We start from the raw sequence: 25,259 nt of genomic DNA, 5'->3' as shown, positions 1-25,259 counted from the left end.
GGGGATCGCCACAGGGGGGGTGTCTCTGTGGACTAAGGTACATTCACAGAGCTTCCCTAATTTGAGAGGTACTTACTTTGCACTTGGACCACGGAGAAAGAAGTACCATATTCTTTTGATTTTAGAGGCAACATATACCACATATTGGGTCAGTTCTGAGTGGAGCCCGATTAGAAGACTCTCTAGCAAGTCAAGACTGTGGTTCAACATGCCCAGTCATAACTGGACCTTATGACTACTAAGCAGACTTGGTGGTTTTGGAAGTGTCTGTGGCAGACAGATGTTGCATGGTGCCTCTAGTAAGTCCCACTGGAATAATCACGGCCCAGACCCTTAGGGTTTCAGAATAAGGATGTGCTCTCTTCTCCTGACCACTGCTTCTTCTTTGAAAAAACAGCTCCTAGCTTACTTCTGGGTCCTGGTAAAGACTGAATGAATGTCTGAGTATGGAATACTAATCAGCTCTGTGTCTCAAATTAACCACCATGAACTGGGAGTTACTTGACCCACAGAATTATACAATTGGACATGTACAACAGCATTCCAATGTTAAGTCGTCTACTCTGGGCCAGGCTGAGGAGGTCTGGAGGCACAAGTACTTGCATGATCAGATAATTTAGATTCCCACGGTCCCCAGACGAATGCATTGCTACCTCTCATTCAACTTTAACTGAGGGCCACTTGGGAATTCTCTGGACAGTGAACAGAGGAAGAAATCTGCTTGCCTGATGACATCTGGGCCTTTATGGTGTGCAGGCCCCAGCAGATGCAGATGGTCACTGCGTTTTAGCCTCACTTAGAGATAGCCCAGAAAGTGTGGTGAACAGACATTTCCCAGAGGCAGAACTTCAGTGGCACATTAGGTTGTCCATTTTGTATGGAAGGAGAAATGTCCTGATTTGTGGATCAATGCTAATTTATGGCTAGTGGCTGATGCATGGCTCATGTGTCAGGGAAAAAATAAGATTGGAAGACTGGGGATAAGGGAATCGGGGGGAATGGTAAGTAGATTGGATGGGCACAGAATGTGAAAATGTCTTTGGCTCATGTGAATGTTCACCAAAGGTCAGGTACTGTAGATAAGTTTCTTAATGATCAGATGGACAAGAAGATCCTGTCATGCAGGTCAGTCAGCCTCTCTTTCTAGTCATTCTGTACCAAGCGGGACAGGGTACAATATGGTTACCCTGGCAGGGTACCATGGTATCAGGGACGGAGGCCATGGACTTCCCTTCATCTGGGTTAGCTGGCTGCTTCTACAGCCTGAGAGTTTAGCCTATCAATTGCAAAGGCCAAAGGTGATCTTGCAATGTTGCATGCTTCCCTGGAGGGATCATCCAGGCACCTGATGTCAGGTTGATTACATCAGAACTCTTTATCACAAAGGGCAACAATTTGTTCTCACTGGATAAATACGTACTCAGGTATAAATTTGCTTTCTCTTCTCATGATGCTTCTTCCAGCTTTCATTTTCTTGAAGGTTTATTGTGGTATCTCACTCAGCATTCGCCCTGATCACCGGCACATTTCATAGCAAAGATGGACAACAACGGGCTTATAAGTTCAGAATGTGTTGGTCTCCCCACATGCCCCAGGAGTAGCTAGCTTGAGAGAATGATGGAAAGGCCTATTACAAATTGAGATGCTGTTCCCAAGGGTATAGTATGCATATGCCATAAGCCAGGAGAAAGTCTACAGTGGTGCCTGCTTTGCAGTCTGGATCCAAGGGTACAAGAACCAAAAGGTAGGGGTGAGAATGGCCCCTTTCATCATTATTACAACTTACTTCCAGAATTTTTCCTTTCTATCTCCAGAACTACAGATTTGGTGGGTTTGGAGGTCCAGCTGCCTATTCTGTGTGTTGTTTTTTCATTTTCTTGATGGTGTCCAGAATCTTAAGTTGGTGCACAGAATCTTAAATTTTTATAAAGACCAATCAATTTGTCTGTTTTTAAATTTGGTTTCTTGTGCTTTTAGTGTCATATCTGAGAAACTGTTGCTTAATCCAAAGTTACAAAGATTTACATCTATGTTTCCTCCTTAGCGTTTTATCATTTTTGCTCTTAAGTTTTGCAACCATTTTGAGTTGATTTTTTGCATATGGTGTGAGATAGGGGTACAAATCATTCTTTTCACGTGGATATCCAGTCATCCCAGCACGGTATATTGAAAAACTATTCTTTCCCCATGCAGTGGTTTTGGCACCCTTGCCAAAAGTCAATTGAATGTAAATGTATGGGTTTATTTCTGGACTTTCAACTCTATCCTGTTGACCTACATGTCTTTTCTTATGCTAGTACCTTGGTGTTTTGATTAGTGTTGCTTTGTATTACATTTTAAAATCAAGAAATGTGAGTCCTCCAACTTTTCTCTTCTTTCTCAGGATTATTATTATCATTTGGCTATTTGATGTCTTGTATATTTCCATATGAATCTTGTCCCTTTTTGCAAAAAAGGTAGTTGAAATTTTAATCGAAATTGCATTGGATTTGTAGACCTTCCTGCCTTTTTAAACAAAGAGTAATGTAGTGACTAAAGTTTCATACTTTTGGAATATGACTGAATGACATTACCCTATGATGGTATGGAAGCTGATAGGACTTTGTATGTTCCCTGTGCTGGGGACATGCATTTCTCATCCAAATAAAGGACAAGAGGAGTGCTGGACACCTTCTGTCTTTTACTCTAGGTGGAGGCTCTGACTTTCTCCATCCTGCTCTGGGCCCAGGAATCTCTCACCTTTGTGGATCAGCCAAGCTCCTTGCCCTTTGGCTTTTTGTTGGATTCAGTCAAGAGGAGATTGGACAATGGGAAGAAAGAGAGGTTAACATATTCCTCAGGCTCCCTCTCTATTGAGATGGAGGAAGGCAGTGGTTGTCTTTTCGTATCAGAAGGCTCATCCCTGTTTGATCACCCAGAGCAACAGATCTCTTTGGGTTCTGGTAAGCAGTCCAATCACTTACACCTTTGGGTCTAAGGGCGTTAGTGGCTTCCCATGGTTGGTAGCCCTGGGGTGCATCACCATGCTGTGGTCTCTGTCACCCAAGCTGGAGTGTAGTGACACGATCATGGCTCATGACAGCCTCAACCTCCTGGGATCAGGCAATTTTACCACCTCAGCCGTCTGAGTAGCTGGGACAATAGGCACATACCACCACAGCCAGCTAATTTGTTGATTTTTTTGTAGGCATGAGGTCTCGCTATGTTGCCCAGACTGGTCTCAGACTCCTGGCCTCAAGAGATCCTTCTGATTCAGCCTCCCAAAGTGCTGGGATTATAGGTGTGTGAGTCACTGCACCTGACAGAGATCTCCAAGATAGCTTATGTCAAAGAGGGACGAGATGCATAGCAGTGTAATACTAAAGTGCGTAATATTCCATCATTCATAAAAGGAGTAAATAAAAGTATAGCTTCTTTTTTTTTTTTTTTGAGTTGGAGTCTCACTCTGTCGCCTAGACTGGAGTGCAGTGGCCGCTCCCGGCCACCACAGCCTCACCCTGCTGGGTTCTGGCAATCCTTCCACTCAGCCTTCCAAGTAGCTGGGGCTACAGGCGCGCGCTACCATGCCCAGCTAATTTTTGATTTATTGTAGAGATGAGGTCTCGCCAAGTTGTCCAGGCGGGTCTCGAACCCGCGGGCTCAGGCCATCCACACACCTCAGCCTCCCAAAGGCGCGGGATTACAGGCTGAACCACCGAGCCCGGCTTATCTTTTCTTAAATACTGTATTAGTTAGGAAGTGGGTTTAGCATCAAGTGACAATATCCTAAAAGAACAGTGGCTTTAAAAAGACAAAAGTTCGTGTCTCTCCATAAATGTCTGGGACAGGTGGTCTGCAGCTGACATGGGAGCTGTGCTCCATGTCATACTCAGGGCATCAGTTCCTTCCAGTTCACTGGCCCTCCATCCTTAGGGCATGGTCTTGAACTTGAGTCCAATGTAGCATCTACTTTCCAGGCAGCAGGATGGAGAATTGGAAGAAGAAGGGGCAATGAGTATATGCCAAGGAAGGTCTCTAAAGGTTGCCACAAAATCCTGTTTCTATCTCACCTGCTATATCTAGCTGTAAGGGGGGGGGGGTCCTGGGGAACATTGTTTTAATTCCTGGCAGCTAGTTGTTCAACTAGAAACTCTAACACTACTTAAGAAGGGAAAGAATGGCTACTGGATATAATTAACAGTTTTAGTCACATGTACAAGGGGGGACCCCCCAAAAACTCAATTTATTTACTGAAAATTATGTTCTTATTCTTACATGTTTAAATTTCAGTCAGTACCTTCAAAGTACTCTCCATTTGATGCACTACACCTCTCAAGCTGCCTTTTCCACGACTCAAAACAGTTTTTGAACTTGTTACTTGTGATGCCTTTTAGTGCTTCTGCAGTGTTTTTGATTCACCACTTTCACAGTGGCAAAATGTTTCCCTTTGAGTATCTTTTTCACCCAGGGAAACAAAAAAAGTCTCTTAAGATCAGGTGAATAAGAAGGGTAGGGCATGGGGCTCATGCCATTTTTGGCTAAAAACTGCTGAACATTCAGTGCAGTGTGGGCAACTATGCTGGTAAGTCACCCATTATGAAGTGGGCAAACACGTTGAAGGAATTTCCCAAAAAAGAAGTTCACTGAAGCTGAATGCAGCCTCTCACAACAATGCTAGCTGGTACACTGATGTGGATGGGTTCCTAGAACACTTACCTAGTGGGGAAAGTCTGTACTACAAGTACCCTCCCTCCAAAAGAAAACCTCAGTTTTTTTTGGAGGGTCCCCCCCTCTTATGCATTAAAAAATAACTTGAGAAGAATATCAAGAAACTGACAGCAGTGGTTACTTGGGAAGGTGGGTAGTAGGTGACAACATGATGGATGAGAACACTATATATCTTCACCATGTCTAGCTTTATATTTTGATTGTGAACCATGTATATATATTACTTATTTCTAAACTTAAATAGATTTTAATTTTAAATATCCTCCCTAAAGATAGATAAATAAAATAAGAAAAAATTTTTTTAGCTCATCTCAACCTTTGCTAACAACAAAGGAGTCATAGAGACCAGTGTGTAATAGCCCTCAATAATGTTGCCATTAATGACCTAATTAAAAGAAGAAGGTATAACCAGGATTTATTAGTTTTCTACTGCTATTTAAAAATACTACAAACTTAGCAGCTCAAAATTTATTATCTCACAGTTTCTGTGGGTTAGGAGTCTATCATATTTTAGCTGGGTCCTCCACTCAGGATCTCATAGGGCCGAATTCAGGATGTGGATGGCTGTGTCATCATCAGGAGGGTCAACTAGGGAAAGATCCACTTCCAAGGTCATTCAGATTGCAAATAAACAGCCACAATGAGCTATCACTTCAAACCTATTAGAATAGCTACTATTTTTTAAAAAACATAAATAGGAAATTAATTTCCTTGCTGTTATTTGCTGTTGGCTGAGGACACTCTCAACTTCTAGAGGTTGCTCTCCAGTCCTAGCCACATAGTTCCTCCACTTCAGCATCAAGCCTTTGTCAAATCTTGCACATACTTTTAATCTCTCTGATTTTCCTTCCGTGATCAGCTAGAGAAAACTCACTGCTCTTAAGTGGCTCGTGTGATTAAGTTAGGTACACACAGATAGTTCCCCTTTCCTAAAGTCAACTCTGCCCGTATAGGCCAATGAAATAGAATAGAAAACTCATAAACAAAACCTCACATATATGGCCCAGTGATCTTCAACAGGGGGGTCAAGACCATTCAACGGGGGAAAGGACAGTCTCTTCAATGAATAGCGCTGGATAAACTGGATATTCACATGTAAAAGAATGAAGTTGGACATTTATCTTGAAACATTTACAAAAATTACCTCAAAATAGATTAAATGCTAAATGTGAGACCAAAACCATAGAACTCCTAGAAGAAAATGCGGGGAAAATTTTCATGATGTTGGATTTAGTAATGATTTATTGGATATGACATCAAAAATAGATAAGTGGGAATACATCAAGCTTAAAAACTTCTATGCATCAAAGTACACATCAGAATGGAAAGGCAACCTATGGAATGCAAACAAGTATCTTGTAAATGATATCTGTCCAGGGGTTAATATTCAGAATTATAAAAACATTCTAACACTCAACAACATAAAAAACAACCCAGTTAAAAAATGGGCAAAGGACCTAAATAAATATTTCTCCAAAGAGGATATACAAATGGCCATGAGTATATGGTGAAAAGGTACTCAGCATCACTAATAATTAAAGAAATGCAAATAAAACCCACAATGAGCTATCACCTCAAACCTATTCGAATGACTACTATTTTAAAAAAAAAACAGAAAATAACAAATTTTGGCAAGCATGTGGACAAACTGGAACCCATGTGCACCGCTGGTGGGATTGTAAAATGGTGCAAGCACAGTAGAAAACAGTATGTCATTTTCTCAAAAACCGACAACTAGAACTACCATATGATCCAGCAACCTGATTTCTGAGTATATACCCAAAGATTTGAAAGCATGGTCTCCAAGAGACACTTGCACATTCATGTTCATAACGGCATTATTTACAATACCCAAGACGTGGAGGTAACATAAATATCTAGTGGTGGATAAATGGGTAAACAAAATGTGGTTAATAAAGTGAACATTACTCAGCCTTAAAAATGAAGGAAATCACGTCACATGCTATGAACCTTGAGAACATTATTCCAAAAGAAATAGGTCAGTCATAAAAAGACAAACACTTTATGATTCCACTTATGTGAGGTATTGAAAGTAGTCAAATTCATAGAAAAAGCAAGTAGAATGGTGGTCACCAAGAGTTGGGGGAGAGGGGACTGATAAGTTGCTGTTCAAGTGGGTACAAAGTTTCAGTTTTGCAAGATGAAGACACTTCTGGAGATCTGCTGCACAACAATGTATGTATACCTAACACTACTTAATTGTTTTTTCTGCGTCAGAGTCTCACTCTGTCGCCCAGCCTGGAGGGCAGTGGCACACTCACGGTCACCGCAGCCTCGACCTGCTAGGCTCAGGTGATCTTTCCACTTCAGTCTTCCAAGAAGCTGGAACTACAGGTGTGCACCACAGTGCCTAGCTAATTTTTTCTGTGTGTGTGGAGATCTTGCCATGTTGCCAGGTTGGTATCGAACCCAACCAGTGGGCTCAGGCAATCCTCTTTCCTCTGCCTCCTAAAGCGTTGGGAATCACAGGTGTGAGCCACTATGCCATGCTGAATTTAATTTTTAAAATCAGAATTAGAACAGAAAGTCAACTGTCCAATATAACACAACTGAATCGGGGGAGTAACATCTCATATTCTCAGGTCCCACCCACACTCCTAGGGAAGGAAGGAATTTATTTAAGGGTGAGTATAATTTGAGTGTCATCTTATAATTCTGCCTACTACGATGAGGACTACAACATGCCACTTTTTTCAGAGACATCTTATCCTGACTTTCATTTCCCATAAACTCTGGAGTTTCTGGACTCTATTTTAAGAGAGGCAGGATTTCCTCTTTTTATTATGCTTAGTGACGCCTGTCTGAGTGCCGTTCCTGTTGGTGGAGTTTGTTTCCGGGAATGACTTCTCATTCGTGGTGTGTTTTTGTATGTTAGATTGACCAGCTTGTGGCAACTATGGGCTTGTCTGTCTGAGGTAGTCACCAAAGCCTATGTGAGAAAACCTTATTCTTAGTCAAGAAATATTTTCTTTAGAGTTAATGGTTTGGGCACACATAGGAAATAGGCTTAGGCAAGGACATGAAAGCATTGTTTCTAGTATTTTTAACTTTGTCCCAGATCTCAAGAATTAAACAACACCCATGGGAAATCTGAATATGAATAATATACTGCCAAAGCAATCATCTTTTTAAAAAATAAACTTTTTATTTTGGGATAATTTTAGATTTACAGAAAAGTTGCAAAGGATTCCAATATCCCCCCTCACACAGTGTTCCCATGTTTACATCTTATATTACCATCTGTCACTTATCAAAACTGAGAAATCAATATGGCTATATTAACATGAACTAAGCCTCAGTCTTTATTTTGATGCACCAACTTTTCATCAATGTCCTTTTTGTCCTAAGATCCACCCAAGGTATCACACACATTGCATTGTGTCTGTGAGAGTTTCTCAGTCTTTCCTTATTTTTTACAATCTTGGCAGTTTTTAGGAGTTCTGGTTGGATATCATGTAGAATGTCCTCTATCTGGGCTCGACTGATTTTTTTTTTTTTAACATTGTTTTCCCCTTTACCTTAATAGCTTTAGGGGTTACAGGTAGTTTTTTGTTACATGGTTGCATTGCATAGTGGTGAAGATGTTTCCACTTTAAGACTATCCACCATTCCCACCTGTGCACTTTGTATCTGATAGGTGACTTTCTTTGTCCCTCCATTCCTTTCCCCCCTCCTTGGTCTAGGTCTCCAAAGTCCTCTTTGCCATCTGATGTTTTTCCCTTCAAAGGAGGGAGGGAATTAAGCCCTACCTCCTGTGGGGTGCTAGTAACTTGAATTTTTCTATTGGAAAGATTTGTCCCTTCTCTATTTATTTACTTATTTGCTCATTTCTTTATGTCAGGATGGTCTCAATATTTAGTTTAAACTTTGGTTAATAATCTAATACTACATTATTTATTTCATTGTTAAATTATTCCAGCCTTGGCCCTTGGGAGTGCCATCAGGCTCGTTTCTTGTTCCTTCTAAGCAATATTCTTCAAGGTAGAAGCTTGAGAGGATTGTGAATGCAGTTTTTAATGGAACTAAGATATACAAATAAATGGTTTGCAGGAAGAACTTAATTTGATCATAGTATATAAAGCATAATTTAGCTACAAGTAAGGCAGACAATCAAGCTAACAATTAAAACAATTTATAGCATGTTAATTTCTAAAAGTGAAGGTACAGCCAATCTAGTATATATTACGTGTATGTGTATTTGTGAATGTGTGTGTGTGTGTGTGTGTGTGTGTGTGTGTGTGTGTGTTCATACGTATAACTTGTATCCAGAAGGAAAAGATCCCCCTAGACCTTTTTCATCTTAAATTAGTCAGAACGTGAGCTTTCCTTTAAGGAGCAGGCAAGCCGCCCACAGTTTTTCCCATCTCAACGTCTCTTCCCTAGTGTTCTCATTTTTGGAAGTCAAATGACTGACATTGTTCTTATGGGAAGGACTGACATTGTTCTTGTGTAGCCCATTTAATGATTTGAACCATTAACCTGTTAGATGACCTCAAATTTCATTCTGCTTAATGTTCCCAAAATATCACAAGGAGTCTGAAGGGCCATTTTTCTCAGCAAGTGAAAGTCTAAAGAGACAGTATCTTGGCTGTTTGCCTGCCCAGCTAGTGAACACCAGAGTACCTGAGCTAGAAAATAGAGTTAATGCCTCTTTGCTAGACAAGATGCTTTCAATTTTTTTTTTTTAGGAACACTTGGTGATTTGTTGCTGAGAGCATAACCCAGTTTCAAAACTATTCCTGCCCCGGAACCACTTCAGTGTTTTCAAGTGCTGCATTACTTGTTACCCTGGGTTGTCAACTATAGCCTGTACCATTTCCAAACAGTCTGTCCACACTAAGAAGCGGAAATCTATTAATGAAGTGTCTTAGTGGGTCACAATCGTGGGGGCTGTTGATAGGAACCTCTTCTGGCAGAATGATCTGCCCACCTATAAGGGAGCCAGAGTATGGTCTGTGGACATGGGCATCACAGGATAAATTGTCTCCCACTCTAACTAACCTCAGACAATATCATTTTTTCCCCCTCGGTTTAATTTGAGCACTCTCTAGGCACCCTCCAGACTCCAGGGATTTTGTTGAAATTGATCTGCAAAGTGTTTTCTTCCTTGCTTGTGCCTAAGGCTACATGTATCCAATAAGAAAGCGACAAGTCATTCAGATCAGCCTCAGACATTTTTCTAAAACCATTCCCTCTGAAACACTAGATGTTATCTGATTTCTGTCCTATCCATTTTGTGTTTAGATTCTCCCTTCTCCCCCCCGCCCTGTGCACCCGCCCCCCACGCCCATTGCCCAGCTCTGCCACATCTTTCTGTCAGTTAATCGTCCACCAGATTTTGGGATTAAGCTTTTCCCTAAGAGCCCAGACTCTGGAGTACAGAGTGTTCAGGTGGTATGGGCTGGTCTGGGAGTAAGGCTGGAGACTTATGTCTTTTTTTTTTTTTTTTTCCCGTGAATTGCTTTCTAGAGACACCTGCTTTCTGTCCCTGGCCCTGTCTGTGGTGGAAGGCAATTCTCCATGGTATTCCTACACTTTTTGGACTATTCACTCAAAGATATTTGAAGAGGAAATGGCCTTGGAAGCTAGAGATAATAAAATTTAAAAATGTAACCCTCATAAAAGACATTCCAGGGAAGTAAAATCCTTCTCTGCTCCCTGGAGAGATTTGTTTACATTGCAGCGTTAATGTAACTCTCTCCATCTCTCTCTGGAGGGGAGAATGGGCAGGTCACCTGCAGTTCTACATAAGTCAGTTTTCCCCAATTTTTGGATTCCTCTCATGTGATGTACTCCACCACCTGCCCAGGTCACATCTGATTGTCACTGTGTCGCCCTGTGGGGATTGGGGTTTTGGAAACTGATGCAAGACATAGCTCTGGCTGCTGATTTTATTATGATGAATAAACAATCTTTGCTTCTGCTCCAAGGCACTGATGTTCTGTCAGTATATGGATATACAACCGTATGTAGCAGGCTCACCGGTTAGCTTGAAATAGAGTGAAATCTCCAACCCTTCAGTTTCTGACTTAATAGTTTCCTTCAGTATTTTGATGAAATTCCAAATTCCGGAATAGAATGATGCAGTGAAGGATATCCCTAAATCTGGAAAAGAATAAAATTCAGGCCTCATTTTTTTATCCTATGGTTGTTGACATGTGGGAAGACATAATCATAATCCAGTAAAATTTACCCTAGAAAATTCTTTTTTAAAAATTATTATTTACATAGGGACAGGGTCTTGCTATGTTGCTCAGGCCAGCCTAGAACTCCTGGCCTAGGATTACTGCATTTCTTGGCGAGACAAGGGTGAGCCACCACACCTGACCCCTATAGAACATTCTTAACACTTTAGATTAGAAGGCCCAAACTGTTTATGTTTCTCATAGTCCGTAATAAAAAAGAGCTTTTATGAGAAGTAACAGTCCAGGAATAAATATGGTGGATAAAAACAACAAAAAGAGATTTCCATGCAAAGTATGGAAGACAGAAAATTATTTTGTCATAGAAATGGGTTAGACACAACACAGTTAAAACAGGATTATCTTGGGAATATTGCTCAGAGGGTTTTGTGGAGCTGAGTTCAGTAAACCAATCTGAGAAAAACAAAACAAAAACAAGCAACAATCTAATGTGAAAATATGTCCAATTAATTAAAATATAGCATATAAGCTATGGAAATACTTTTATCCCTGGAATAAAAGAATATTAAAGTCTCTGGAGAGAGTGAGAGATTGTCTTCATTGAAATGTTTTGAACACTGCCAAGTGAAGCTTGGGAGTTGAATTAGGAGTAATAAAAACAAACCTAGCTTTCCAAATATTCATATATCTTTTGTAACTTACTTTCTTTGCAAAATATGTTAGTGCTTCCATTTTCCCTTGAGGCTCTGTTCTTCTTGGGCCCAAAGTAAGCAGCACAGTATTAAGTCATAATCAGTGACACGCACTATTAAAGCAATCTACCAGTTGCATTGCTATATCTAAGGAGAACAAAGACGTATTTAGTAGGTTGTAGGCTCAGTAGCTCAGAGTTACAAAAAACGGATGTTTCAAGTTGCCAGGATCCATCATTGTGTTAGGATATTTTTGGTGTAGTCTTTGGGAGTGAGCTTTTTGTGTGCAAAACAAATAGATTTTAGAGGTGACCGTGACCTTAAAGACCACAGAGAGGAACCAGTGTCAGTGGATTTGCGAGTCCCACAGCTGGCTTAGAATGGCCAGGAATGGAGGGGTCTTTACCTTCTGTACCAGGCAACATCACTGTCTTTCATTCATCCACATTCACCAGTAGGTGAAGTACTTGGGTGAATATCAGCCCTTACCCGTGGAGAGTTTACAGAATAGTTTCAGAATACTTTTTCTCTGGTCTTCCTAATAGCACAAGCAAGTCAATTGTTTTCTGTACCTGACATCACTCGATATCACAGCTAGGAGCTTGCACTCTGGTGTCGATCAGACCTGGATTTGAATCTTGGCTCTGCCACATATTAGATTGTGACCTTGAGTTTATCCCTCTGAGCTCTCAGTGTTCTTGTCTATAAAGGGTACATATTAAGAATCTAATTTGTAAAGAATAAATGACTGGGCACAACGACTCACACCTGTAATCCCAGCACTTTGGGACGCCAGGAGACCAGTCTGGGCAGTGTAGCGAGATCCTGTCTCTAGTCAGGCATGGTAGTGTGTACCTGTAGTCCCAGCTACTTGGATGCCTGAGACAGAAGGATTGCACGAGTCCAGGGGTTTGAGGCCCTCAGTGAGCTATAATCCCACCATTGCACTCCAGCCTGGGCAACCGAGTGAGATCCTGTGTCTAAAATAAATAAATAATAATTAATAAAACAATGCAAAAACTAAATACTACATCAAGAGTAAATAAGGTGATAAGGCAAAGGTCTTGACATAGTGCTTGGTGTGTAGTAGGCGTGAAATGAGTGATTAATATGATTACAATGATCAGAGACATAGCATTGAACCAGGAACATTCTCCATAATCAACCTGCCTTTGGTTTATGCCTTAATATGTGTTCTCTTGATCCATCTATTGTTTCACTGGATCCCACTTTGTGCTTCTTTCTACCTACAGAGACTTATTTAATGTTCAATCGTGTCTCCTTGACTTTACACAGATTTTTCTCCTACTCTAAACAGCAAGAATTATGTCAATTCTCCCTTTGTTCCATCTCAAATCCTCCTCCTCCTCAGATTACTTTAGTTCCCAAAGCTTCTTCCCTTTCTGAACTAATGAAGTATCTCTTGAATCTATCAGCCATTTCATTGATTGCTCTGACCTTCGCATGTGTTTGTTCAGTCTCCCCAAAGAGAAAAGCTTTCTGTAACGATCTATTTCTCTGTTGGACTGTGTTAGACTCTGTCACAGCAGAGTGCTGAAGATATAAAGTTGACTCAGTAAATAATTAATAGATAAGTTGATAGATCATGCCCACCAATAATGCAAGCCAAGTTCAAGAGCAATTCAGGATTATGGAGATCCATGATTTCCAAACCAAAATTTGTGATATAGGATTTGGCAAGTACAAGTTGACTTAGGGGAAGGTGAAGCAGAAGGTTTGAAATGGGGACCGTTCCAGAAGATGTCACTGTGGTTCAGCTAGAGAATAGACAACAACATAGAATAGACATCATTTTTCTCAGTAACTCTTCTGGGTATGCATAACATTAAAAAAAAACTCTGATTCATCAATCTTTTGTGACTAATGAAAGCCCAATGACCCTCTCCTGGTGCTTTTTTTTTTTTTTTTAACAAATTAGCTTTGTGGAGAAGAACTGCGGCAATAACACTGCTCGGAGATAGATATGTTAGTTGCTTATTGCTATGTAAAAAATTACCCCAAAATTTAGCAGCTTAAAACAACAACATTTATTATCTCACAGTTTCTTTTTTTAATTATAAAGATGTGGGGTATAATTCAGGGTTAGGTATACAAACGTTGATTATGCAGGTACCCTTGTTGATGAGGTGTGTCCCTCCCTCCCCTAGCAGTTTTCCTCAACTGCCAATCCCAGCCTCCCTCCCCTGACAGTTTCCCACTACTGCCAATTCCTTCTTATAGTATTATAATAATTGTTCAAGGTTCGCTTATGAGTGAAAACATATGGTACTCTGTTTTTTGTTTCTATGATAGATCACTGAGTATGATTGACTCTAAATCCATCCAAGTTGCTGTGAAGTCCATATGTTTGTCCCGCTTTGTGGCTGCATAATATTCCATTGTGTATATGTACCACTTTTTTTTAATCTACTCCAGCTTCAGTGGGCAACATGGTTGGTTCCATATTTTTGCTATTGTGAATAGAGCTGCAACAAACATACGTGTACGGGTATTGCTGGGTCACATGGAAGGTCAATTTCTAGTTCTTTCAGAAATTGCTACACTGTCTTCCAAAGAGGTTGCACTAGTTTGCATTCCCACCAGCAGTGGAGAAACGTTCCTTTCTTTCCGCATCCTTACCAGCATCTGTTGTTTGTTTTATTACTGATGACCATTCTTACTGGGGTTAGGTGGTATCTCAGTGTGGCTTTGATTTGCATTTCTCTGATGATGAATGAGGCTGAGCACTTTTTCTGCAGGGGCAGAAATAGAGCATGGCCTACCTGGATGTGCTGGTTTAGGCTCTCAGATGAGGGTCAAGGTGTCCACAGAGCTACAGTAATCTCCAGACTCTGTTGAAAATGGATCCAATTTGAGGGACCAGGAGCCTGGGGAAAGAAAGGGAGGGGGCACCAGCAAGACAGAAGTTGCAATCTTTTATAACTCAGAAGTGACATCCCATCACTTATTCTGATTTCTATTTGTACTAGAAGTGATTCACCAAGTCCAGCCCACACTCTAGTGGAAGGGACTGTACAAGATGTGAATGCCAGAAAGTGTGGCTCATGGTAGTCACGTGAGAAGCTGCCTAACACAACAGGACACAAACATAAAGAATTCTTGTGCTAAGCCGGATCTTGGCATTTCAAGATGGTGTGACCTTGAGCGCAAAGTGAAGTCGAGAACTTCTAATTTATGTTTCACCTATTTGTGTGTTCTTAGAAAATTCTTGCGGAGAATCTGCTTAGTTATTTAGCATTAAGTTCTCATCCTCCATATGCATTCATAAAATTATAGGTTAAACCAGAAAATGTCAAGAAAGAGAAGGTCATAAAAGGAAGGAAGCTGGAATTAAACATTTTTTCTTACTATAAACAAATTTTGACATTCAGAAAAGTAGGAAAAATAGTATTCTGAACTGCCAAGTGTATGCTATCCAGAGGTAGGATCCAGCATTTATTGAATGTCTTTGCAAATCAAGTTACAAAATATTTCTGAAACACTGTATTCACTTAATACTCTCAACAACCTTGTAAAATAAATATAACCTTACTTAAATATAAGATAAATATTATATTGTACTGTATATATGGAGAATATTGAGAATCAAGTTGGTTAAAAAAATCATTCAAGGGATACACAACTCACAACTGGCAGAGCTAGGATTTTAATTTTATATATTTACTCCGTTTTTTATTTGTTTTATTGTAGAGATGAGTTGCCCATGTGGGTCTCGAACCCGTGGGCTCTGGCAATCCACTCGCCTCAGTCTTCCAAAGTGCTGGGATTACAGGCTGAACCACCAAGCCTGGCCCTTTGTTTTTAATATATCTTGCGAATATATTTTCCCAGTTTGTTATTTGTCTTTGGAATTTGTTTATGGTGACTTTTTGCCTTACAGGAATGTTTAATTTTTATATTTTCAAATTTATAAGTATATTTGTTTATGGTTTTTGAGTTTTGTGTCATTGATAGAGGGGCTTTTCCCACTCTGAGTTTATTAAATCATTTTCTCATGATTTCTTATAATTTATTGTTACACTGAAATCTTTGAGCCAGTTGGAAATTTTCCTGGTGCAAAGTGGGAGGTGTTGACACAACTTTAGTTTTATTCTTAGACAGCTGCCTAGCTTCTCCAAATCACTTGTAAAATAAATTTATCTTTTCCCTATTGATTTTAGGATTCCATATTTATCTTGACTAAGTACCAGAAAAGGCTTTTGATATGAGGGTTCAAGAATATATTTGACTGCTGACGGAAATGACGCAGAAGAGAGGGAGAGAGTAGAAAATTCAGGAATAAAATCCCTAAGAAAGTGAGACAGCACAGGATCCGAATGCTTCAGCAATGAAAGCATTTACTGAGGAGCTTTTATATTCTAGGTGGTGTGCTAAATACTTTGCATGGATTGAATAAATATCGAATCAGGGTACTTTCTCATTTATCACAGCACGTGCTTAGGAAATACTAAAACTGGACGCTGTGTCTCACCACGACTGGTTCTAAAAAGCTGGAGCTGAAAAATAACTGAGAACTCTGAGCGTGAAATGTGTGTGGCAGATTCTCCCTGGATCCAGATGAAGATTCTTTCCTTCCCAGTGAAAAATGGGACTTGTACAGACTTATAGACTCATTCTTTATTCAGAATGCAAACTTTTGTTCTTAATTAATATAACCACCATTCTTCCTACCTACTCTTTAATTTATGTATATATCTTCCCCAACCTTCCCTCCTCAGTGAACTTTTTCACTGCTGCATGTTCCTTTGTCTAGCAAGAAAATGAACTCAATAAAAATGCTTTATTGATCACTTTGGTGGTTATTGGCTTTCTTGTATCAGCTCACAACAACCCAGGAGATGGCTTCTAAAATTGTTCCATTTTACTCTGGAGGAAACTGAGGTTCAAAGAGGCTAAAAGACTTACCCAAGATCATTTTGCCAGTATGTGGTGGAGCTGGGCTTTGAACTTTGAGTCTTACTCTACGCTCTTCACTGCAGCTCTATGTTGAAATGATAGGGAAGGAGATGACAAATACTATGGCCTGAATGTGTCCCCAAAATTCATGTGTTGGAAACTTAACCTCTGATGAAACAGTATTGGGAGGTGGGATACTTTGAGAGGCCATGAGGGCTCTGCCCTCACAAATATAACAAAATTGTTATGAACGAGCTTAATGATGGAGTTTAGTTCTCTTGGCATTCTGTCTTCTGCCATGAGAGGACACAGCAATTCAGAATGTCATCTTGGAAGCAGAAAGCTTCCCTCACCAGATGCTGGTGTCTTGATCTTGAAATTCCCAGCCTCCAAAACTGTTCCATATGTTACATATAAACAAATTTATATATAAACCATCATCTATAAATAAAATGATCTGTGGTATTTTGTTATAGCAGCATGATGTGGAGTAAGATCATGAACATGTCTGCAGCTGTGTTGAAATTAATTGATGGGAAGAGATAGGACTTCTGTTTTCCTGCTGAATTAGAAGGCTATGCTGAACACAAGGAAACCATCTTAGTCCATTCAGGCTGACAAAAATACCATAGATAAGTGGTTTAAGCAACCAACATGTATTTCTCACAGTTTGGGAGACTGAGAATCCAAGATTGAGATTGAGTATATTTGGCATAAGGCAAGAGCCTGCATACTGGTTCATAGACAGTTGTCTTCTGCTGTGTCCTCTGTCCCGTGGCAGAAAGGTTGACGAGGGAGTCTCTGGTGTCTCTTTTGTAAGGGTACGAATCCCATTCATGAGGCTCCACCTTTATAACTTAATCACCTTTTAAACATCATCTTGGAGGTCAAGATCTTAACAAATGAATTTTTGGGGGGATGGGGGAACAAAACATTCAGATCATGGGAGAAACCAACCTGCTGCCCAATGGCATGATTTTCTCTAGTAATGATCACTGCCTCCATGTGGGCAAAGAAAATGTCCATCCATCTTGGGAAGGAGACTCTGGAAAGCTCATGGTTTGTCTAAAGAAACAGACAGTTGGACAGAGAAAAAACCTCTAAAGGAGAAGCCAAGAAGAGCTTAAAAGGGCATTGAAGACCAAGAACCCATTTTGCAATGTTCTCTGGAGCTGTCTTGCATTTAGAATGGGTATGAATCCAAAACTGTTCAGGGTTCAGGGCAGAGAGAGGAGTATGACTCTATTTCCTTATACTTTGCTCAAGGTGCTGGGGGTGGCAGGTCACTATCCCCATTTTCTCCTGGAATTAGTGTCCCAGCTGCCAGAGGACAGTACTATGTGGCTGATCCAAACCATGATCATCCTTTAGCCCGTCTTCAGGTGGTTTTGTGTCCAGGTCATTTTATGAGCCCACACGTTTCAGCTGGGTTTCTGGTAGCTGCTCCCAGTGAACAGCTAATGCTGCTGATGGCTGTGGGCAGTGAGGGCAGCAGGTGAGAAACGATCTTGTGAAAGACAGGAGAATATGACTGGTCTAGATAGTAAGTCTAAAAAAAGGAAGCGCATTGGGATAGTAGGATAAGGCCCTTGCTTTCAATACGAGGGGAGGAGGAACCAAAAAATTGTATATTTATTCTTACAGGTTTAAACTTCAGTCCCCTTCAAAGTACTCTCCACTGGATGCAATTTACCCATCGAGATGCTTTTCCCACCGACCAAAACAGTTTTTGAACTCATCAATGTTGATGCCTTTCAGTGCCTCTGTCATTTTTTGTTTCACCTCTTCCACATGGACGAAACGTTTCCTTTTGAGGACTTTTTTCATCTGGGGAAGCACAAGAAAGTCAACTGGGGCACGATCGGGTGAATAGGGAGGGTGGGGCCTGGGAGTCATGCCATTTTTGAACAAAAACTGCTGGACACTCAGTGCGGTGTGGGAAGGGGTGCTGGTAAATCGCCCATCATGACATAAGCAAATGTGTTGAGAGAATCTCAACAGCAACGACATGTACTGAAGCCAAACGCAGCCTCTCACAACAATGCTAGCTGGTACACTGATGCTGATGGGTTTCTAGAACACTTACCCAGGAGGGGAAACCTGTACTACAAGGGGCCCAGCCTCCAGAAGATAATTCTAAGTTTTTTGCTCCCACCACCCCAACAAAGATAGTCAACAAAAACTGACTACCTGATTACAGATCAGGTACTGGGTTAGAAGACTGAAGTCCTTCCTAAGCCATAAAGGTGGGGAGCGTGGGTTCCTCTTTCAATCACTGAAGCTATTGGTTACTGATCCTCATGTGAACTAAGTGTTTATTAAATGTTGGCCACTTACATGGATGAATAAAGGAGGAATATCTGAGTGTCTTTGCTTGAGCAATTCTCTTTCCCTGAAACACTTTCCTTTCTCTGCTACAACTATATAAATCTCATTTTTGTCTGATGGCTTCCCCTCCTCCTTGAAGCCTTCTCTGACTAACTCCTGCCTGCAGTTAACTTTGTCCTTTCCAATGTAGCTCTAGTACAGATAGTTGGAGCTACACCAGTAGCACATGCTGTCTAATATTTTGCTTCAATATTCCTCTCTCCTACTCTGGCACTAATACTGTGTAGATACAGAAATAGACATATCTTATTCTCTACCAAGTGTGTGAATTTTTAAATGCAGGGACTACATCTCTTGCTTTTTTCCCAGTGCCTGTGGTTCCTGATACAGTGCTGGGCACAATGTGTTGCCCTTGACATACCTATTGATTTGACTTCTTGTCATCTCAAAAGCAACAGCAAAAAAAAAAAAAGCTAGGGATTTCTTGTCAACCCAGAATAGACAGAGAATTGTAATGATTTTTCTTTTCTTTTCTTTCTTTTTTTTTTTTTGAGTTGGAGTCTCACTCTGTCACCCAGACTGGAGTGCAGTGGCCGCTCCCAGCCACCGCAGCCTCGACCCGCTGGGCTCCGGCAATCCTTCTGCCTCAACCTTCTGAGTAGCTGGAATTAAGGCATGCGCTACCATGCCCGGCTGATTTTTTGATTTATTGTAGAGATGAGGTCTCGCCAAGTTGGCCAGGCGGGTCTCGAATCCACGGGCTCAGGCTATCCACTCACTGCAGCCTCCCAAAGCGCGGGATTACAGGCTGAGCCACCGAGCCCGGCTGTAATGATTTTTCTACCTAATCCTTATCTTAATCCTCCAACTCTGAAAATGTATACATCCTTGATCTGTAAGAGATGCCATAGCACATTACTCTATTAAGTGTGGAAAATTGAAAAGCAAATAAAAACATTTTTATCTGGTAGTATCATGAAACTGTTGAGGTTTGTAGACACAATCGTCATATGAATGCTAAGTGTAAACACTCATTATCAGTAGATGTTCAAGTTTAATATTACTAAGCCATGACTTTAGCAATTCACTAATCTTTTTTTGAATATACACTATTTACTTTTTCAAGTCTAAGTTAAAAAAAATCAGTTAGTTTTTAAGACTCTAGTGAATATGTTGATGCTTTGCTTTTATTCAGTCTAAAACTTCTGAGACTTTTTAAGGTTAGCAGAGGGGTGGGAATGTTCAAATAGACAAAATTCCAAAGTACACATTCGTTAGTGACTTAGCTTAGCTTCCTGAGATAAAACAAAGTTAAATTTCATCAGTTCTTTCTACCATGGTACTGCCATGAAGGTGAATTGTTTGAATCAGAGAGAACAAATGCCAATATTGAAGCTAAAACAGGTGAAGGGCTCCAGAAAGATCATGGGATGGATTGTAGAGGAGACTTTAACAGATACTCCAGAGACACTTTCTCTCCCAAGCCTAAATATCTGTGATTTTGTCTTTTTATTACTAGTGCAGTCATAGCCTGAAGGCTAATACCAGCATCTTGTGGCTCTTCTAGGATGCCGCCATTCCTTACCAACCTGCACCAAGAATTAGCAGCAAAGTATGAGGTTGAAAAAGAACTTGTTCAGCCAGAAGAGAATTTGTTCTACTCACAGAAACTCAGTTTTGGACTAAGTGACCTTTAATATGTCTCTGTGTGCTAAGGTTCTGAGTCCATTTATTTTCACGTGCCCATCTTAACTATATTTACCTAACCAAGTTTTACTCCTTTCGAATGCAACATCATGTGTGATTTCTCCATCTGGAAGTGATCATCCATTCTTTTGAACTCCCCAGAGAACTTCACTTGAAAGTCGTGGCTAGCATTTAACACATTATTCCCGGTGTTTTACTTTGTAGGTGTGTGTAATATCTTCCTCACTGAATTAACAGCTTATTCAAGGCAAAGAGAGTGCCTTGGTTATGCCTGTGTTAACTATAGCACAGAGCATGGTGCCTTGCAAATGTTGTTTTAAGTGCTCACTAAATGTTTGTTGAATATGAATAAGCCCCTATTGGTGTATTAATGTTAAAAGACAAGTTCATTCAGTTATCCATTCATGGAAGAGGTGACACCTGGGGGTGGTGGTAAATGAATAGAAAACTGGTTGAGAGTATGGTGGAGATGTATATATACATATATTTTTTGAGTTGGAGTCTCACTCTGTTGTCTGGGCTGGAGTGTAGTGGCATGCTCACAGCCACTGCAGCCTCAACCTGCTGGGCTCACATGATCCTTCCACCTCAGCCTTCCAAATAGGTGGAACTGCAGGTGTGAGCCACCATGCCCAGTTAATTTTTTGATGTATTGTAGAGGCCCAGGCTGGTCTCGAACCCTGGGCTCAGGCAATCCTCTCGCCTCTACCTCCCAAAGTACTGGGATTACAGGCTTGAGCCACTGTGCCCGGCATGGTGGAAGCATTTGGATGAGCAAAACATAGCATCCTAACTTTTTTTCTGTCTTCAAGCTTGCAGTCTAAAGTCCAGTCTACACATCAGCCTGAACAATCCTTTCACAACCTAAGTTAGACACTGCTATCCATCTGCTTAAAAAGCCCCAATGGCTTCCTGCACTGTATTCAGGTGAAACCCAGAGTCCTCACCTTGTCTTACAAAGTCCTGAAGGATCCGGCCCCTGCCTAATCCTTGTCCTTGGCATCTATGACCTTTCTCACTGTTCTCCACCTGCTCTAATCACACAAGGTATTTTTTGGTTCTTTAGACATGTCAGCCTCACTTTCTTCTGTGAAAGCGTAGTATTTTACTTCTGCTGTGGCTCTTAAATATGTAAATATAAATGAATATATCAATTCCCACAGGAAGTCACTAACAAACCTAAGATTGAAAGACTTTGATAGAAGAGCCTCCAATGTATAGAATGACTTAATAAACAAGAACACCTATGTGTTTCACCATTGATCACTGCTTCCAGTAAGTAATAGGCACTGATATTCTCAAACTACTAAGGGTAGAAAAATTCTTAGCTCTAGCCCAGTTCAATATCATCTTTTTGATGATGTAAATTAATTTTTTTTTTTTTTTGAGTCAGGATCTCATTCTGTCACCCAGGCTGGAGAACAGTGGCATGATATCAGCTCACCGCAGCTGCAAACTCCTGGGCTCAGGTGAACCTTCTGCTCCAGCCTCCAGAGTAGCTGGGACTACAAATGTGTGCCACTATGCCTAGCTAGTTATTTTTATTTTTATTTTTTAATAGAGACAAGGTCTCACTATGCTGCCTAGGCTGGCCTTGTACTCCAGGTCTCAAGCAGTCCTCTCACCTCGGCCTCCTAAAGTGCTGGGATTACAGGTATGAGCCACTGTGCCTGGCCTAAATGTTTTGTTTAAAATCATATAATCACTGAAATTAGGAATATGAAAAATTAGATTTTCTGACGCCCAATTTAGCTTCTTGCTTCAATATTGCATGCTCAGTTGTAAGTCAATAGCTTATGGTTAGAGTTATCCTTTGTAAGACATAAGCACAACCTCACTTTCATGCTAATTCTTCTAACCCAGGGATGTCAACCTTTTGGCTTTCCTGAGATGCATCGAGTAAAGAGAAATTTGAGTCCTGAGCTGAACATAAATTATATAATATAGTTAGTGAATATACATAATAAGACTTCTTTTATTTTTTAATATTTTTATAAAGTTTAGAAAAAATGAGAACAATATAAAACTAGTGGGAAATTTGACCTTGTTTTTGTAAAACTAATCTATCAGTGTCTGGTTCAATGAAAGTGGTCGCCATTGTTAGTGAGTTCTCAAAGTGCTCATCAGAAACATGTGTGCGAATTTTGCTCTTTGTGGGCTTCATAGTTGAAAACAGCTGCCCACAAATGTACACGCTGCCATGAATAAGGCGTGATTGTGATCTCAAAAATAGAACCACGTATGGGGTCATGATGTTAAAAGATTGTGTGAGGCCATCTTACTAGCTGTCCTGGGTCATATGCTGCCCGTGGGCCACAGGTTGGACATACCTGTTCTAGCCGTTCCCTTTGCCTGCAGCACTTTTCCCCTTGAGTTCCTCCTGGCTGGCTTCTTACTGTAACAGCAAGCACAAAGGTTTGTGTGTTCCCTTGCTTGACCTGCTTAGGAAAGAGCAGAGTGCCTGAGGCAAAGTAAGCACTGTGGAAAAGGGAGACATCAGGTCTCAGCAGTGGTTGGAGACAAGATCAGGTGGGGCTTGTTGACAATGGTAAGGACTTTGGGTTTCTTTTTTTCCCCATCTTTTATTAATTTATTTATTTTGCTCTTTTTTATTATAAAGATGTGGAGTACAATTCAGGATTAGATATACAAACGTTGATTATGCAAGTACCCTTGTTGATGAGGTAGGTCCCTCCCTCCCCAGCAGTTTCCCTCAACTGCCAATCCCACCCCTATCCCGACAGTTTCCCACTTCTGCCAATCCCTTTCTTAGAGTATTATAAGCTTTCAAGGTCCGCTTATATGGTACTCTGGTTCTTTGTTTGACCTTCCATATGACCCAGCAGTGCCCCTATTGGGAATATACCTGGAGGAACTCAAATCAATCTACAAAAAATATACCTGCACACGTATGTTTGTTGCAGCTCTATTCACAATAGCAAAAACATGGAACCAACCATGTTGCCCATCGAAGCTGGACTGGATAAAAAAAAGTGGTACATATACACAATGGAATATTATTCAGCCATAAAGAAAGACAAACATATGGTCCTCGCAGCAACTTGGATGGATTTGGAGTTGATCATACTCAGTGCTCTATCACAGGACTTTGGGTTTTATTCTAGATAAGAAGAGAAGCCATTCGGGGATTTGGAACAGAGGAATGACAGACTCTGTCTTATATTTCTAACAAATTACTGTGACTGGTGTGTAGAGAATATAATACAGGGGTAAAGATAGAAGCAGGGAGAGCAGGTAATTAGTACAAATGAGAAATTATGGTGTTTGACTTAAGGGACATCTTTCTAATCTTGTCAGAGATTTTTCATGGCAATTCATTCTCCACCTTTCTCATAGAAATAGAATTATAGTCAGTCACATGGTTGTCTACCTTATTTCCCAGATCCCCTTGTAGGTAAGTGTGGCCATGTGACTCAGTTCTCCCCAGTGGAATCAGAGAAGACGTACATGGTCCTTTTGGGCTGACACTTCCAGACAGTAGTTGTACCTTCTCCAGGCTCTCTAATCTTCCTCAAAAGCCCGTTATGAGCATGCACATGAGGTCAGTGCACTGGGAAATGGTGAAGGAACTGGGTTTCTGAATGATCACATGAAGTAGCATTACCTGCCCACCTTCGTGTTGACCAGATGATCATGTGAAACATACACCACTGAATGATTATTGGGTTTCTGTACCAGCAGTCCAGCTTAACCTTGTTAATACATTTACCAAGTTACTTAACCTCTTTGAATCCACTTTTCTCATCTGTAAAGTGGGAATAATGTTAATACATCCCTTGTAAGGCTGTGGGGAGAAAAACATGAGATAATCCAAGTAAAGTGTTTAGTGGTGCTTTCTCGGGGAATTCTTTTAATAAATGCTTTCTCATAGCTTTGATAATAAAGATAAATTCAAAATTGGTTTGGCAATGGATATCTGACTAGCAAATTGGAGGTGGTTGGTGAATTGATAGAAGGACCTAGCAAAATAGACTTGCCATGAGTGAAACCCTAGTATTCATATTTTTTAAAAGTTTCTAGATGGTTCTGGTGATTGGCTGAGTTTGGATAATTTACATTTTATTTTTGCTATATATATCATGTAGCATTCTGTTAATTACATGTCTTAATGCCTTCTTTGGGGAGGAAAACCAGTTTACAATCTCTGATATTCCTGTAAGTGCTAGAAAAAGGAGGAATAAGAGAGCAAATTAGCCATATTTAATTATGAAAATTTTCTGTAGACACTAATGTTAAACAAACAATAAAACCCTGAATGAGAGGCTTCTATTTTAGACAGTACAGTCATCCATGTTCTCTGTTAAGGTTAAGGTTAGCAGCGGGGTGGGAATGTTCATACAAAATAATGAGATACTGCATAAGACAAGTTTTATTGCAACTCTGTGCTCAGAATGTAAGGTGCTGTGATTTGAGTGTGTCCCTCAAAAGTTCGTGTATTGGAACCTTAATTCTTCCATGTGGCAGTGTTGGGAGATGGGATCTAATGGGAAGTGTTTGGGTCACGGTGGCTCTGCCCTCATGAAGACATGAATGCAGTTCTCTGGGATTGAGTTAGTTCTCACAAGAGCAGGTTATTATTAAGTAAGCTGACCCTCTTTGTCTCCTTCCTTTTAATATGTACTTGCTTCTCGCCGGGCTCGGTGGCTCAGCCTGTAATCCTGTGCCTTTGGGAGGCTGAGGTGAGTGGATTGACTGAGCTCGCGGGTTCGAGACCTGCCTGGGC

This window comes from Carlito syrichta, unplaced genomic scaffold (genome assembly GCF_000164805.1).
Source record: "Carlito syrichta isolate Samal-C Ts95f unplaced genomic scaffold, Tarsius_syrichta-2.0.1 Scaffold304445, whole genome shotgun sequence".
NCBI lineage: Eukaryota > Metazoa > Chordata > Mammalia > Primates > Tarsiidae > Carlito > Carlito syrichta.
The sequence above is the reverse complement of the archived record's forward strand: the minus strand, read 5'-3'. Positions refer to the sequence as shown.